The sequence below is a fragment of the Ostrinia furnacalis genome, unplaced genomic scaffold (genome assembly GCF_004193835.3).
Source record: "Ostrinia furnacalis isolate ACB-3 unplaced genomic scaffold, ASM419383v2 OfSCF5263, whole genome shotgun sequence".
NCBI classification, from domain to species: domain Eukaryota; kingdom Metazoa; phylum Arthropoda; class Insecta; order Lepidoptera; family Crambidae; genus Ostrinia; species Ostrinia furnacalis.
Window position 1 is genome coordinate 122,552 of NW_021135502.1, and position 18,132 is coordinate 140,683.

At 36.2% G+C, this 18,132-nt stretch overlaps 1 protein-coding gene across 1 annotated transcript in view; it reads right to left on the reverse strand.

Annotated features, from left to right (window-relative positions):
• Positions 1-14,065, reverse strand: part of LOC114360916 (spectrin beta chain, non-erythrocytic 5 kst) — a 133,336-nt gene extending 119,271 nt beyond the window's left edge. Inside the window, exon 1 of the mRNA XM_028315781.1 lies at positions 13,959-14,065. The gene's annotated coding sequence lies outside the window, so the exon portion shown is untranslated. The remainder of the gene's footprint in view (positions 1-13,958) is intronic.
• Positions 14,066-18,132: the final 4,067 nt, after the last annotated feature.

Below are 18,132 nucleotides of genomic sequence, written 5' to 3' on the forward strand. Positions count from 1 at the left end.
CCCAAACGATGCTTGCTTATGTGAAGCAGCAAATCGAACGCACAGCGTTGAATAGAGCTCTGTGATTGGTTCGTGTGTCAACCTGTGCATCAACGCGCACTGTGAAACTGAATACGGGCGTTAAACTCCTTTCAAAGCATTGACCATTCTGCGCGTATATGCGCGCGCGCCGTTACGCGCATAGTTCACCGCGCACGCGGAAACCTGCCCGAGCGCGTGAACTGTTACACATTAGCATTGAAGGATGGGACTATGCATTTCTATAATAACTTACTAATATTATAAATGCGAAAGTAACTCTGTCTGTCTGTCTCGCTTTCACGCCTAAACCACTGAAGCGATTTTGATGAATTTTGGCACAGAGATAGTTTGAGTCCCGGGAAAGGACATAGGATAGTTTTTATCCCGGTTTTTGAAACAGAGACGCGCGCGATAAAGTTTTTCTGTGACAGACAAAATTCCACGCGGGTGAAGCCGTGGGCGGAAAGCTAGTCTAACTATAATTTCGTACTCCTATGTTCTTCTGATTAATTTCCTTGCGGGTCCAATGACAGTTTAACTTTCCCCCGGGACAAACTTGACCTCCATTGGTTGGATTTTTATGGCGGTCAAGCTGTCTGTAGATCCTGGCTACACAGGAGTAAATGAAGGGGCAAAATCTCTTTATTAACTAAACTAGCTCTCCGCCCGCGGCTGCGCCCGCATGGAATTATTCGGTTTTTTATATAACCTATGACACTCAGCAATAATGTGGCTTTCTATTGGTGAAAGAATTTTTAAAATCGGTTCAGTAGATCCCGAGATTAGGTACTCCAAACAATTTAACAAATTTACAAACACACAAACTTTACCTCTTTATAATATTAGTATAGATAGACATGTGGTTTACAAGAAACTAATTTGCAAATAGATGCTTAGATAGTGTTTAAATGAAATATGGTTTGTCCATATGTAGTTAACTATTTTGCATGTCATTAAAACCAATGTATGACTATCATGCAAGCTTGAAGAAAAATATTTGCATACGCAAATGTATGAATTGTATGTATTAGTTGGCCGATGACCGCATAGAGGCAAACACCATAAAACTGTGGGGCTCTACACTTATACTTGCTCACAAGAAACGATGCTTGCTTAAGTAACGCAGCAAATTGAACGCACAGCGTTGAATAGAGCTCTGTGGTTGGTTCGTGTGTCACCCTGTGCGTCTACGCGCACTGTGAGACCTCATAGTAATGTTTGTGAATACGGGCGTAATATTATAAACAGAAAGATTAGATTGTTTGTTTGTATTGAAAGGCTCCGAAACTACCGATTTGAAAAATTCTTTCAACGTTGGAATCCTACGTTATTTCTGGATAACATAGACGGTACGAACTTCGCCGTGTCATTTAGCTAAAGAAGCAGCAGTTGGCGCCACTGTAGAATAAGGTCATGTCACTCGATGTCACCAACTGAAGCACAAGGAGGGCTATCAAAATTAGCAGTCATAGTGAAATATTGAAATTCAACCAATTACAGAATCTAGGTCGAGTTTGTATCTTGTTGTGAGCTTCGACCAATCATAGAGTCACTATTATTTACTTGACTGGATCGAAAAACCTTTAAAATCCTGTTTTAAGGACTTTTAATTCTTTAATTTACCTCATAATAAGGTATAAGTTATAAATAGCCGACTTTCAAGCCCCAAAACACAAAAAATAAGCCAATTATGACCTCCCAGGTGCAAAAAGCAAGATGTCCGACTTGCATGTTTGGCAAATACAAACACACAGTGGGCGTGATTGCGTCCAACATTTGCCGTGCGGTCGATGACCTAGCCCATGCACGAGTTTTATCACTGAGAATAGTGACAAGTGAAATTATTGAACTTAATAAAATACTGATTTGTAAAATTTTAACCTAGTTTCTTCCCGCGGTTTCATCTGCGTCGATTTCTGACGGTCACAGACAGACTTTGTCAAAGCCTGAAATAAAATACTTATAGTTCCAAAATACTGAACTGTCCTATCCATGACATTGACAGCGGGGCGCCACCGTCAATACCGGATCGCTGGTTCTGATTTTTGCCATGTTGGTAGCCATATAGTTGAACGATGGAAGCGCCCCCCTGTCATTGAGTTTGGTGGGACAGTTCAGCGTGGGTCATCTATATTTCCACTTTTATGTCCCTAACATATAAAATTACCCCACCCTGTACAAACTTTCGTCTCCATACTTCAACCCCAAAGATGTTTTTCGCGAATTTATCTATGACCTTCTCCTAAATCTTTTTTATTACCATATTCATCAAGATTGCTTCAACAATTTTGGCATAACAAACAGTTCCTTTCGCCTGTCAGGTTACCTTCAAAATTAATGATTTTAGTGTAAGTATAAATCCACGTAAAGCGACGAGGTTATACTTATAGATATAACTGGCCCATTTATTCCCGAAGCAGTGGTAGGGTTAACACTGGGACGTGTAAAAGTGCTTTCTAAAAGCCTACTTGCAAAAATAAATTAATTTTATGACTTTTTATGCAATTTTGCAACAATAAATGTAGTCTGTGTACTGTACATTAAGAACAAAAATAACTTATTTCCCACAAGTCTAAACGTTCATGAAGGCCTAAACATTTTTTTCGTAGAAACAACTTGCTGCATTCTCACAATACAACAAGTTGCCTAGTTCACACGTGCTTTCCATTCTGGAGATGGCTCTGCGAGCGTATCTAATAGCATTGTTAGAACTTTAGATTTACTGGTAGAAGATAAATTAGTTCCGGTAGTACGGGACTATTCCCACCTCTCGTTCCCACCGCTGCAACTCCTGTGTAGCCAGGATTTACAGCTTGACCGCCAAAAACACAACCAGTGAAGTTCAAAGTCCCGGGGGAAAGTTAAACTGACATTGGACCCGACTGACAGTTAGTGACGGTATAATAATAATAATGCATTTGGGTAAGCCTGCAGATTAAATAAAGACTTAAAGGTGATCTTCGATGATTTCACGAAACGATTAATCAGCATTCACATTAAAAAGATAAATACCTCACGAGTACTGAAGCATAATATTTGTTATTCGTTGTCCTTATTCGCTCATCGAATGATGTCATTTTAACTTGAACAGCTTGAACTAGCCTTTACGTGTGGTTTCGCTTGCTTAGATTGTGATAATCTTAATAAATAGGTACTCTTCTATCTTTTGTATAAGGCAACTGTTATAGATGACCCACGCTGAACTGTCCCACCAAACTCAATGACAGGGGGGCGCTACCATCGTTCAACTATATAGTTTCCAACATGGCAAAAATCTGAACCAGCGATCCGGTATTGACGGTGGCGCCCCATTGTCAATGTCATCGACAGGACAGTCCAGTATTTTGGAACTATACTGACTGAACTGTCAACACACAACTCAAACTCAACTGATGAACAGATCTAAGGAATTTTAGAAAATTCACCAGCTGAAAACAAAACTAAACCGCGGGCAAGTCATACCCAACTTCTGGCCTAGGGAGGATTAGATTTAGGTCAGAAATCTTTGACTTTGCTTTTTCAAAGCGATTGTAGCACTTTTAGGAGAGTTCATAGATTTTCTGCGAAATATCTGCGAATTTTTCTGCGAAGCAGGCAGCTGCCCTCCGCTGCCTTCCCTGGGAACGCCAATGGTGCCATGCTCCATAAGGAAAAACGTAGGACAATGGTTTCCAAGAGCCATACACTTGCACAACATAGAAATACCATAATAATTTAGGATAACTTATCTTATTTTTAAGATGAGACTGTCAATAAATACTTTCCAAGTCAACACAATTACTTACCTCTAACAAACATATTTACGAGTCTTTTTTACGTCTTAATAAATATAAATAGATTGGCCATGTACTTGATAAATTATCTAAGGTTGCTGCAATAACAATAAATAAATAACATCGTACTTATTGCAATAAGAATAATAGGTAGTAAATAATAATAAAATGTTACAGTAAATAAATTGGAATTATTTGTTTAGCGAATACTTTTTGCCAGCTATCTCCTCGTGTATAAATTCATTTAAGTAATTAAAGACATTTTTTTAATTCTGGGTAGGGTATGCGTAATACTAGCTTTTTCCCGGGTCTTTCGTATGAATATCGATGTGTACAAAAAGATGTATACAATAGGTAAACCTCAAGCAGAAGTTACATTATGAACCGTAAGTATTTTTTTTAATCGGTTCAGTATTTCCATAGATTACTTTCTTTAAAATAAACTTAAAGTGGACGATTTTGAAACGTCAAATGGCAAAAATCAGAACTAAAACCCAGTAAATAGCGCCCCCCTATCAATGTAGCTGGGACGGTTCGTGTTGGACAGGACAACTTAATAACGAACTTTTACCCCTTATTATTAGTGTAAGAAACACCTACGTGTATAGAGTCGCGTTCAACAGCTAGTTGTGTTGTATTTAAACAAAACTGCATATAGCTATCTTGTCACATTCCCGCCTTGCAGGGTGATAAGACTATCGCGACTGATAGCGACCGCTCCTTGACTCAATGCTAGACGGTATATCAAGTTTTACACTGATAGTTTCTTATGTACTTGGAATAGGTAATATTTTGCAATAAAAAAGTGTTATTGATGGGCTTTCGCCTGGATATTATCGATGAGTGTTTTGAATATTTTAATAATAGTGACTGAGTTTCTTGCGCTGCTTCTTCTCAGCACCGGCCCATTTATTGTCCCGAAGCAGTGGTAGAGTTATTACTGGGACGTGTAAAAGTGCTTTTTAAAAGCTTATTTGAAAAAATAAAGAGTTTTATGAGTTTTTATGCCTTTTCTACTCTTTCATGACTTGCTTGCTTACCCCCTTACTAATAAAACTTACACGCTCGTTGATCAGTGTTTTAAAGTGACGTTTAGTATGGAAATGTCATTTTAAAACAGTGATCAACAACTGTGTAACTTTTTATTAGTAAGGGGGTTAGCCTTTAGTAACAAATTATAGGTATAATTATAATTAAGCTTGTATTATAGTAATGTAGAGTCCCGATGGCACAACTACCTACATTATAAATCTAGCGCATAGCCGAATTAGTGCCTGAGGTATGGGATCGAGCGGAAAGGGTGACGTGCCGTATGACGTCACAAAATCACTTTCTCATACCGCTCCCAAAACACAGGCACAGACTCAGTTACACATTAGACTTGTAAAACGCAACTGCCATTGTTTACCTTAATGCCTACCTAGTTACTGCCTAGCTCGCATAAATATTTATAACTTTGTACATTTTAAAGCATGTAAACCTTTGAAAAAGAGGCTGACAATAGTGACTGAGTTTCTTGCGCTGCTTCTTCTCAGCACTGGCCCATTTATTGTCCCGAAGCAGTGGTAGGGTTAATACTGGGACGTGTAAAAGTGCTTTTTTTAAGCCTATTTACAGAAATAAATGAGTTTTAATGAGTTTTTAATAAGCTGCACTACAAATCTACTTAAGCTGAGTTGCACCACCTAACTTTGACCGTCACTATAATAATAACCAGTGTTTTTTTATGGAATTTGACAGTTTATTGACGATTTCAATGTTAAAGTAAGATGGTGCAACCTTAGTATTTACTAATTTAGCAAACTGGTATGGTAAGTTTGGCATTTTTTGTAGGCATTAGAGCGAAACCAGTGTTTTAACGACCGGACCGGTGTAAACTGGTTTTGATGAAATATAACAATAATTATTATTATTGGTTCTACAATAACATAGCTTAAGATAGTTGTCGTTGTCGTCCTTCTGTTTCTTTGTTTTGAATTCCTAAATAATATCCTCTGGAGCAACTGCGAATTGATTTGGCTTGTCTTTGCGCATGTTTTATTTGTAAATTTAGCTGACTTTGTAAATGTTTGAGTTATATAATTTTGTTTTTTTTTTTAAGAATCTTGCAACTCGGCACTGGCACTGTGTTCAGTTCGATCAATTTTTAAACGGAAACGTTCATATACACTTTTTTTGTTTTTTGATTTTTTTATTTTAATTTTAATTTATTATTTCTCATGGCTGCGTTTGGCGGAGAATAGCGCTTGTTGAAGATGTAGGTAGACCATGACAACCAGCCGAAAATTTATCATTGTCTCTTTTGAATTTACTTGTAATTTTTATCGACTACCACGCCCCCTATTTGCGCGCCCTTATGGCCAGTAGACCGACCTGGCTCACTGTGTCACAGACGAGACAGGGACTGTGTCACCAGATTGTAGCTTGCCTTTAACCTGTCTGTAACTGTCTGATTAAACCGTCTCGGCCACAGGTCTTAACCAGAAGGGCGCGCAACCCTCATCACGAATTGGTTCCCGCTGAAAACCAGCTTCTCGGCATGACGTTTGTGTCATGTCGCGATTTTTGCTGAGCGGGCGCCTATTCAGCATATGTTCTTATTTATTGTCTGTTATGTTTTTATGTTTTTTTATGTACTTACTCTTGCTTTGTATACCTTAAATGATAATTATGCTGAATAAAGACATTCTTATTCTTATTCTTATTCTTATTCTAAGAGACCATTTTGGCAATAGTAATAATATTATTATTATGGTGGATAAGACAACCACAGCTGAATTAAATAAGCCACATCACTCTATCAGATCAGAACTGTGATCACGAAGATCCGAACACTAAACCGATTTAGATGAGGCCCATTTTTGAAAGAAGAAACCCAACAAAAACATTTTCATGTAAACTTATGTAGAGACAAGGTTCTAACTCTACTTAACTTCACACTTTCTTCACAAGTGCCCAAATATTGGTCTAAACTCTAAACTGAATAAAATATTTTTGATTTGATTTGAAACTTTACACCTTAATCAAAATATAATAAGGAATACGAGCGCGAGCGTGATAAAGTTTTTTTTACGACAACGCGAGCAAAATATATTTCATTAAAGTGCTTCTTCTCAGCACTGGCCCATTTATTGTCCCGAAGCAGTGGTAGGGTTAATATTGGGACGTGTAAAAGCGCTTTTTTAAAGCCTATTTGCAAAAATAAATGAATTTTATGAATTTTTATGAATTTTTTAGTAAAAAAAATCTGAAATGTCAAGTGGCAAAACTTGAAACAATCACCCAGTCAGTATTGATAGTAGCGCCCTCCTGTCAATGTCACATCTGGGACACTTCAATGTTGGACAACTTTAAGCACTAATAATAACATATACACTTTATTGCACACCAAAGATAAGAACAGAAAGAAAAGGAACACACAAGCAATGTAGTAGCTGTTCTATTTGCGTTTTGCATTAACATTCAACATGTCTGCCACTAGTCTGACCGGGTTTGTTTTTACAATGCTTAATTGGGGACCGCGAGCTTTCAAACAGAAATCTCGTTTAGACTTTACTAACTACATATTTATAATAATACAGTTCGGTTCCCAGATAGGACACAATAGTTAAATAATTAATTAGCGTAGTTTTTACCCGACAGCGCCAGAAGGAGGGTTATATTTAATTGCTTTACCTAGATAGTTTAACATCCAGGTAAAGCACAGGATAATTTTTATCCCATTTTTAAAGGGACACGTGCGCGATTGTAGTTATTTACTCTGTCATGTCAACGAAGCAAAATTCACGCGGGCGAACCCGCGGACAAAAGCTAGTTTGCTATAAATTAATAGGTTTTTAATTCATCTCTGTCGGTTAAAATCAACAGTAGGTATAGATGACCCACGCTGAACTGTCCCACCAAACTCAATGACAGGGGGGCGCTACCATCGTTCAACTATATGGTTTCCAACATGGCAAAAATCAGAACCAGCGATCCGGTATTGACGGTGGCGCCCCACTGTCAATGTCATGCATAGGACAGTTCAGTATTTTTTCAAATTCAAATTTTTTTATTGCATATTAAGTGTTTACAATTGGGTCTTAATCTAAACAATGAGCTTATAACTTAATAACCCGTTAATGGGTATTGCAATATTAGTGGTGAGAGAGGACTAGTCTAAACTTAGGTCTAGCAACTTACATTATGAGATGCCTTATCTTAAAAGAGTTTGTTTACTATTAAAGAATTCATCTAATGTATAAAAGCAGTTGGTAATTAAATATTTTTTTAATTGGTTCTTGAAAATTTTGAATTTAGTTTGGTTTTTTATCTCTATAGGTATTTTACACTATACACAGTAGGGTCATTTATTTTTGACGTTTGTTGAAGTTAAAAAGGTACAAACGATCCCGAAACGTCAAGTGGCAAAAATGGGAACTAGCCAGTATTGATAGTAGCGCCCTCCTGTCAATGTCATAGCTGGGACGGTTCAGTGTTGGACTATAGGTAATTCAATAGTCAAGATACACATGGCCCAATATAGCCAACATAACAATACAAATCCACGAATGCAGTAACGGTCGGAGCATGAAGGTCGACGCACGCGCCTAATTGGTGCTCACTTGCTAATTAAGTTTAGCAACGCTGACCGCGGCGAGCAACGGATGGGTGACCTCTCAATGAGTTTAAAGTCATAAGTTCATAATTACCTTTTACTATCAAAATGCACAATAATATTTGCAAATAGTCACGGTTTTGATTTTAAGTCGGGGCTTCAAAATATAGTTTCATAAAGGCGCTGGATGCAGGCCGCTGCTAACCGGTCATCATGGAAGTCATTGGAGAGGCCTATGTTCTCATGATGATAGTTTAATGGACAACAGTATAAAAAAAAACTCATTGGTAGGCTTTTAAAAAGCACTTTTATTTACACGTCCCAGTATTAACCGTACCACTGCTTCGGGACAATAAATGGGCCAGTGCCACACCAGTGCTGAGAAGAAGCAGCGCAAGAAACGCAGTCACTATTGTCAGTCAGTTATCAAATAAGAGTCAAAATGATTTGAATTTGAAAACGTTTTTCATATTAGCTAACGTCTAAAAGTTTGAGAGAGACATTTTGTAAATTAGGTACTGCTGATTCTCATCACTGTACAAGACATTTTTAATGCAGAACATGGCAGGTATTTGACCTCAATCGCAACTTATGTTAAGTGAGATGTAGTCGGGAAAGACAGCAGCAGGCAGCAAATTCCAGTCCCTAGCTGTTTGCATTATGAAAGAGTTATCGAAACGCTCAGTGCGAGCTGGTGGAATTTTGACAAATATTGTCTTTTTAAGAATGGTATGGGGAACATAACACGTGTGTGAAAATGTCTAATAATAGAAAATAATTCCTTGTCGTTTCCTACACAAAGATTTTTGTAACCATTTGTAAACACACAGGAAACCTGATCTTTTCTGAAACCATATACCATTATCACAATGAATGAAGTAACCCAAATGGAATTTTTCACAGACTAAAAACCGCTCACAATGGCTCCCCGCGCGTAAACTCAAGGCCACCGCCGTGTATGGGTAAAATTTAAATATAGGAATCACGTTTGGCCGCCTTATTACGTAACGCAAATGCAACCAGCCAGCTAAAAACGCTTTGATCTGTGTCATTTTTCTAAGGAGTTTCCATAAAGTTAATTACCTAGCGGAATAGAGCAACAACCACGAGCTGTCAAACGAAACCGATTTTGGATGACATTGGATGTCATTTGTATGTCAGTGTCAGGATTATTTCACTGTTTTGTACAATAATAATCACTGAACCAGTCACCACGTTTATGAAGCACTACTTCTATAATAAAAATAAAATATGCATGATTTCATTCACGTAAAATTTGAATAAATCTTAGAGGTCAAATTTGCTAAAGAACTGTCATATAGTTGCAAATCGTGAGACGACGAAATCACGCATCTCTCTCTATTTTTTCGCTCGCTCAGTCCTTTGATGCTCTATTCCGCTAGGTGTAGCTTCTATTCTATCCCTATAATATTTCTAAGGAGTTTCAAGTTTGACAGCAACAGTTGCTATCGCAAAAACGATTACGTAATAACCCCGTAGGCCGTTACAAACGTTGATAAGCCGTTCCGAATTTGAATTTCGGCGTCCTGTTTAGCATTAATGAAAAAAATATGGCTTCATTTTTTGTGCCCGATTCGCGTACAGATAATGCATGATACATGTATCCACATGTTTTTGAGATAATTCTAAGTTTTTAGGCAGTTATTAAAACTCCTTTGACGACTTTTGTTTTTTATTAACCCTTTAACCGCCTGACATTTTTTTTTTATTTAATGATTGACATCGGTTGGGATATTTCTTTAGTTTTTTTGTATGTTAAGTGTCTTTTTTGTTCGCTTTTTAGGTTTAGTTATTAATGAATTTTACATGATTAACTGCCAATACGATAAATACTTGTTGGGTTCGACTGTCACTTAGACGATGTTTTTGCCAATATTTGGAGATTCTTTGAGAACGCTTTCTGTGCCATATTTACATAACCGGTTTAATTTTCTATGTTGAATGACTGACATAATAATAATATGGACATACGCATACATAATCATGTTCCTTGCTTGTTCAAAATTCGCGCACAGAAGACGGTACGTCATCTAGCTTTAACACTTGACAAAATCTTTCTTTATTTAAATTTAATAAAAAATCATCTCGGCTTTTAAACAGCACTTTTACACGTCCCAATATTAACCCTACCACTGCTTCGGGACAATAAATAGGCCAGTGCTGAGAAAAAGCAGCGCAATACTGTCACTATTGTTATGTAGTATAATTTATATATTTATTGTTGTATTGTAATAGGTGTTATTTTGCTATGAACATTTAACCTGATGTGCTGCGCGTAATAATTTGTCTCCCAAACGCGAGTCACGGACGTTCACAGCGGCGACCGTGACCNCGCGACCGTGACCTCTAACGTCTGTCGCAGATAACATTCACAGGTCATTTGTCACGATGACTTACTGCCGAGCCCAACATTACTGAGTATTATTTGCCTGAAAAACTTCAGATGGGTCTGACGAAGAATGTGCACTTCGCAAAATGAGACTCGAAATTTTGAGAAATGCACATTGTGCAAAAATCAAATTTTGAGCCGAGAGCTCATATTGCGAAGTACACATTCTGCTTCAGATGTAATACAAGTGAGTTCTTCTCTCATTTTGTGTGTTGTAACAACTGTAGTAAACCAAAAAGTTCTACATCAGTTTTTGACACCATCTTACTTGTTTCATATGGCTCATCTAATATACAATGGATTAAACTGGCCTCCAAATTACGTATATAATTTGGAGGGCAGTTTGAGCCATTATTAGTTATTTTTAGACTATTTATTGATATCCAGTCAAGCATGAGCTTGATGTTTTGGCTTTGTATCGAGATTTTACCGCCTTTTCAGATTACAAGCGTCTGTCATTTGTCTGTTACTGTCAAAGTACTATTGTAGAGATGCTGACAGAAACGCGTCATAGAAAAGTCAATTGTCACTAGTCTAGTAGAGACCCTTTTCTCATAGAAAGCTAACATTTGTGTTAACATTTACAATATCGTCAATTTAAAGACTAAACTTAACAAAATACAATGCATTCTTCTTGAAATACGATAGGTTGAGAATGAGATATCCAACAAAACCTGTTAGATGCGGATTCATACTGTTTTTATATTGTTTTCATTACACTAATAGATTCAACATTTCAAAAGCGGAATGGAATTATACGTTCCATTTCATGACCACGGTCTTATTGTTATTGAAGCAATTATGTGATATACTTTTACTTCATTATGATGATTGTTTTATTCTATTTACGCTGCGATTATCACTAGTTTAAGTAGTAAAAAACTCATTTATTTATGCAAGTAGTCTTTTAAAAAGCACTTTTACAGGTCCCAGTATTAACCCTACCACTGCTTCGGGACAATAAATGGGTCAGTGCTGAGAAGAAGCAGCGCAAGAAACTCATTCACTCTCACTATTGTGAACCTTTTTTTTTTCAAGGATTTACAGACTTATACATACAGTGATTATAGTTATTTAATTGAGAATATTTTAAAAGTTTTTTACACATGACTGTCATCACCAAAGGTTGGGCTTAGGTATCTAGGATAGGTTCTAAATTGAAATCAATGATAATACTTAAGTAGCAACTTCCTACAATGCTTATTTCAATCAAAATTTTAAATCACCAATAGATAGAGAATCCTTTGACTTCCGATCAGTACACTGTAAAGTATAAAAGATCTCTCCTACTACTGATAGGTTATATTTTCAACATCCAAACAAATTTTGCGCAAGAATTTCGCCATTTTGAGAAGATTTTAAATGGAAATACCGCAAATAAAACTTTGTATTAGAATCTCAATTTACACAGAACGTCATTCATCATCATCATGCCTTATTCATGTCTGAATCATCTCAGGTTTTAGTATTGGTTTGTACGTGACTTCAAGCGAAACTAGTTAGAACTTAATCACTGTTTCAATAGAAGATCGCTTCAGCTAGATTCTTAAAATTCTACGAATTTATCCATACACAACGTATCCCAAAATTCAAGGATTAGCTGGCGCCGTAGAGACAAAAACTTTATTTATTTTTCCTAAAATTAGTCATGACCATGTCCACCCTACTTATCACTGAATTTTGGGACATCGTGTCCCATGAGTCGCATATTAAATTAACAGAGCAGCTATGAACATTTTTGTGCAATCAAATAATCTTCAGTAATTGCTGCAAGTGCTCAAAACAATTGATCCAGATTTTCAACGATTTGTTTTTGATTAGGTGCAATAAACTGCAATAATTACCTAGTTTTAGACCACTTATGAGCTGATTATGTTGTAATAATAGATTCTTGTCCGATAATTTCTGAATGACGCATTCGATTATTTCCACGATTGGGAGAGGTAATTGAAGTGGATTGAAGACCAGTATTTTATGAGCATATATTTTGGATTGCGTCACTTTAACTGTGAAGTTTAATTATAATTATTGTACATTCTTCACCGCCCAATTAAGATTTCGTGATGATCTAATCGCCAACGGTTTTCCTGTCTAACTATTGCCTTAAACTAAAAACTAGCGATTTGCTTATTGAATTGATTTGTTTTTTTGCAACTTTATGACAGTTGTTAAGCAGCTAAAAGGTTAACAGTGAGGTAATAGGTATTTTTCTGAAGATTGTTGATTGTTTTAACTGATAAAGTCCAAGGTACAATCCAAGGTTTGACCTATAAGCAAGTTCAAAAATTTCGTGTTGAATATTAATACTTTTTTAAAGAATCTTGTTAACCCTTCGTGGTAAACAAAATATGCTTGTGTTACAAGTGAGTTCACCACAATGGTCGACACCTTCACCTCGCTTCAAGTGAATGAAAATTTCATAATAATTAAATATCTATGATTATACCACTTGGGCTTACACAATCCTCTACGTTCAACCATTTGTCATGGGCCGGTGCATTCGACAGGCCAAATTAATAGATTATCGCTTGCACGCGAACAACGCAAGGTTTCGAGTAGGAATGTGATATGTTATCACGATGACGTCATTACAGTATCTCGCTATCAAATCTTAGATGACAAGGTTAGGTACGAACGAGGTAATCCATGAGAATTTTATTCATTGAAGGGTTTAAAATAATTATGAATGAATTTTAATAGACTCCGTAGTTCAAAATCTTAGGTTTGTCAAACGGTTTTTAGTTTAACGTGTGAATTTTCGTAATTAAAACTATTAAAAGACAATTAACTCTTGTTAAAAATATGTTACAGCCAGTAATAATTGACATGTTACAACGTTAATGGATAACGTTTTCTTCGGTGATTGATGTGAGAAGATTTTTAATTTCAGTTGTCAACCAATAAGATTGAATAGTTTAGGGTTAATGAAAGATTTTAAAAATATCAAAAAGTAGCGATTCCATCCGAGAGAGTTGAATTTACATCGCGGGGAAAGCCGCGGCATGTGCATCCGTCACACACGGCTGCCCCACAACATCCGACTATCATGAGCATCACATTTTTCACTCACAACCCCTATAATAATATCACAATAACACCAAAATATCAAAACCCAAACACGTGAATAAAAATAAAATTAAAAATTAAAAACACAAACACTGCTTCCAATTTCAAATTCACTTCGAAACGCGGGAGTTTACTTTTTTTGTAAAATGCCAGCAACAACGTTAACGCGTGGCGGTCGTCATTCGCGGACTGGTAGCTTACGCGCCGTTTCCGTCATTGCACAGATAATGAGCCGGCGTTTTTAGGGTTAAATGGAATGCGCGCGAAAACGGAAGTTCCAATTTTGATTTTTTATTTTTATTTTAATGCGAACATCCTGATGATTTTAATCTTTATAAGGGCAGATATTTTTATTTATTTTTTGGAAATAGTCTGCGTTATTATGAATGGGTTTATTTTTTGACCGACTTATTACATTATAGAAATAATTTATAATAGTAGGTAAATAGATTTTTCATTTAAAAAAATAAAATTATTTTGTTTGACAATGTGTTCATTAAATTAAGTTGTTATCTTTACCTATCTTTGATATTTATTAATATCTTGATCAGATTATCGACCCGGAAGACTACTGAAAAAATACAAGATAATTATTATAATATTTTGATAGTTCTATAAAGTTGCCACCTACTGCTATTATCAAGATACAAAATATTTTTCTGAAACTTAAAATATGCCGATATTAGCTTGATTTATCGTTTAATTTAGAACACAAGAATTTTACGTTAAATTAACATTTTTATTTCTTTTATTTTTTTTAATTTATGTTATTATTTAATTATTTTCGCAGCACATTTTTATAAATATTATCAAATATTTCCATCGAAAGTTTTTTCCGCTTTATTACGCTGGAGAAAGTCATACTTTGTAGAACGGAACAGTATTATCGCCGGGATTGAGAAATCCGTCGTAGCTGGTTGGCTGTGACGTGTGAAATATCAATTTAGGTATACTAATAATATCAATACAATAGCAACTGTCTGCGTATTTGTCCCGTTTTCACGCTAAGTTATTGCTGAAACAATTTTGATGAATTTTGGCACCGTTTTTGAGTAAGACATGTTGTGGTGGGGGTTAAAGGGGTGTTAAAGGATGTGACTTACTGATGAAAAAATTACACAAAATTCTGAATGAGATAAATCATTATTAAATTTGTTTTTATTACCTACTTAAATAAATAAAAACAAATATAACCGAAACATTGATAGGGTCCAAAATACTATAAGGAACATGTAAAGAGCCCCCTTAAGAGTTACATTTTATATTTTGAAGTTCAAAAGTCTCAAAATATTTTTTCATTTTCATTAAATAAATCATCGTAAACTTGATTATGATGATGATACCAACCCAAGGTCATTAATATCAGCCTATTTAGTGGTTCTTAGAAGCAAATTCGCATACAGACATTGTATGTAGATCGGATGATTATTCTGGTTTCCCGTAGCGGTAGGTACCATTGTTGGATGAGGTAGGTAGACATTTTTGGTTTTTGACATACTTAAATAACCCAGAAGCCACGACAGCCGAATGGATAAAATAAATATTTAATTTAAAAAATCTTAAAACGTCTGGCGGGTAAAATATTTTACTTATTTAAAATTTGCTAAACGCGCGCGAACACGTGCACGATGAGATGGTTAAGTGGTTAAGATGTTATAAAATAAATTATGATATCATCCTAAAACTAGGGATTCAATATGAATCACATTCTAAACTCAAACCTACATACGGAGCCCAAATTTCAAATTTCGAACGTTAACCCTCAAGCAACACATGTGTTCCGAAACACGTGCGCGCCACCCGTCGCTGTTTATAGGATAGGATTTATGCGCGGCATGCCGCTGCCTCCGCCTGGTGAGGGAGAAAAAACATTGCAGGTTGTCATCTTATTGGAACATTAGGCTGTATAAATACTTATTCCAATTATTTTGGTTATAATAATCTATAAAAGAAGAAGAAGCGCAGGAAGAGCCTGGATGCGGGTAAAACGAACGAACGAACAAATCTATAAAAGCATGTGAGGGCTTTGGTTTTCCTGAAAAAAATAAAGTATGTAACTAGAGTTCTCGCACGAAAAACTAAAATGAAGAGAATTGTTTCTTTTTTTTCTATTTTTTAATGCATCACGCGGCTTGCTCCTTTGCCAATATCATTGTTTTTAAATTATAAACTTTCTTTTTTTACTTTCTTCGATTTGCGTTATGAATTATGAATTATTTTTATTTTTTAGATGTTATGGAATGTTTTAAATGTTCGTTCGCTTCAGCCTAATGCCGTCCACTGCTGGACAAAGTTCTTCCCGCGACCTTTAAAGGATCGTCGGTCCACCTAGTGGGGGGCCTGGCCTACTACTAAATGTTGATATTCGACTAATAATAAACTTTTATTTTCACTACCGCACAGTGTCAGCTGTAACTGAATCACATAACAAATGGATTAGTCAACCGTATTACCGTGTAAATTAAGAGTTCTGCTGTGCGAGGGAGACGGGCTGTGTGCACAGCTGAAGTTCAAGTTCAATACGACCACCTACTCTATTTTTATTCCTCGTCCAAGTAATGGTTCTAAGCTTGCCAATATACCAATGTGTCAATCGTCTTAGATTAGGCCCCGTTTCTGAAATAAGATTTTTGACTTGAACACTCATCTTCTATTAGCAAGCTGAAGTGGCAATGGGCGCAGAACGGACGGTCGATGGGGCAGCAAGGTTTTGGAGTGGAAGCCACGTACGGGAAAGCGTAACGTCTACCCACAAGATGGACCGACGAGCTTATAAAGATAGAAGGAAGGCGCTGGATGCAGGCCATTACCAACCTGCCATTATGGAAGTCATTGGGGAAGGCCTATGCTTAGCAGTGGACGTCCTATGGCTGAAATGATGATTACTTATCTTTTTGATAGGAATTAACTATTCATATTAAAATTCATGTTTGAATAGAAGATGAGTAGGCAGAAATTGTTTCTGAGAAATTAGGATAGAAAAACCTTGAATGGGCATAATCGTGGCTTATTACTGTTCAGTAGCAAAACTAGCAAACGATAACTCGAATAATATCGAATATCGATTATTATGTGACACGATAAAAGAGGGAACGAAGAAGGATAAAAAGTCACTATTTCATACAAATACTGAACAAGTATAATTTTTGTGAAAAGATAAGGGACAGGAAATAGGATAATACATTTTTGCGCAGTTAGTCACGTTCACGTTACTATCTTACTTCAATAATTTTGCAATTGAGAAATTTGAAAATCCATATTTTGTGCATACAAAATAATAAAGGAAAACAATAAATAGTTTAATAGCAAAGTGCAGTAACTAAAAAAAAGTCGCGATACAATTTTTGAGTTAAAACAATGCAGTTTATTTCACGAGCGATTTAGATAAAAACTCGTTTTCGCCGTGCGATAGTCTTAGCATTTCTACATCCGACCCAAGCGAAACCGCGGGCATAAACTACTACAGTAAGAAGTATCCTGCGTCCGACCCGAGTGAAACCGCGGACAAAAACTAACTAACCGGACTATCTATCGGTTGAGCAACGATGACGTACACCTAGGTAGGTACCTCTGCAACGGTCAGCGTGACTAACTCCCCATGCCGTCATACAGGAAGCTGAACAGATATTAGCCTCTACTATGCTGTGACCTTTACTGAGATTCCTTGGCACCGACATAATTGATTGAATAAATATTATTGGCATACTAACCCTCACATTAAACGTTTAGCTACAAAGCAATTGGTTTAAAAAAAGAAAAAAAAACAACATCGCAGTGTTGTCTCTATCAAAGTTTACATAATATCTAAGAGACGAAAAAATGTAAATCAAAACGGCTAACCTAATCAATTAAAATTAATTAATAATTTGAAAACTTTGAAAGAAAGATTGATTAGTTTGAATTTTTGAAATGGAGGTAGGTAATATCTTGGAAAAGTTTTCACAATTTTTTTAATAAAAAAGGCGGTGAACGGGTTAAATACTTAAATGTCAGTGTCAAAAAAACCGGAGAATTCCTTGCATTTAACAACGATATCAAATACAAANATGTCATCTTATTGGAACATTAGGCTGCTGTATAAATACTTTTTCCAATTATTTTGGTTATAATAATCTATAAAAGAAGAAGAAGCGCAGGAAGAGCCTGGATGCGGGTGAAACGAACGAACGAACAAATCTATAAAAGCATGTGAGGGCTTTGGTTTTCCTGTAAAAAATAAAGTAGGTAGAGTTCTCGCGCGAAAAACTAAAATGAAGAGAATTATT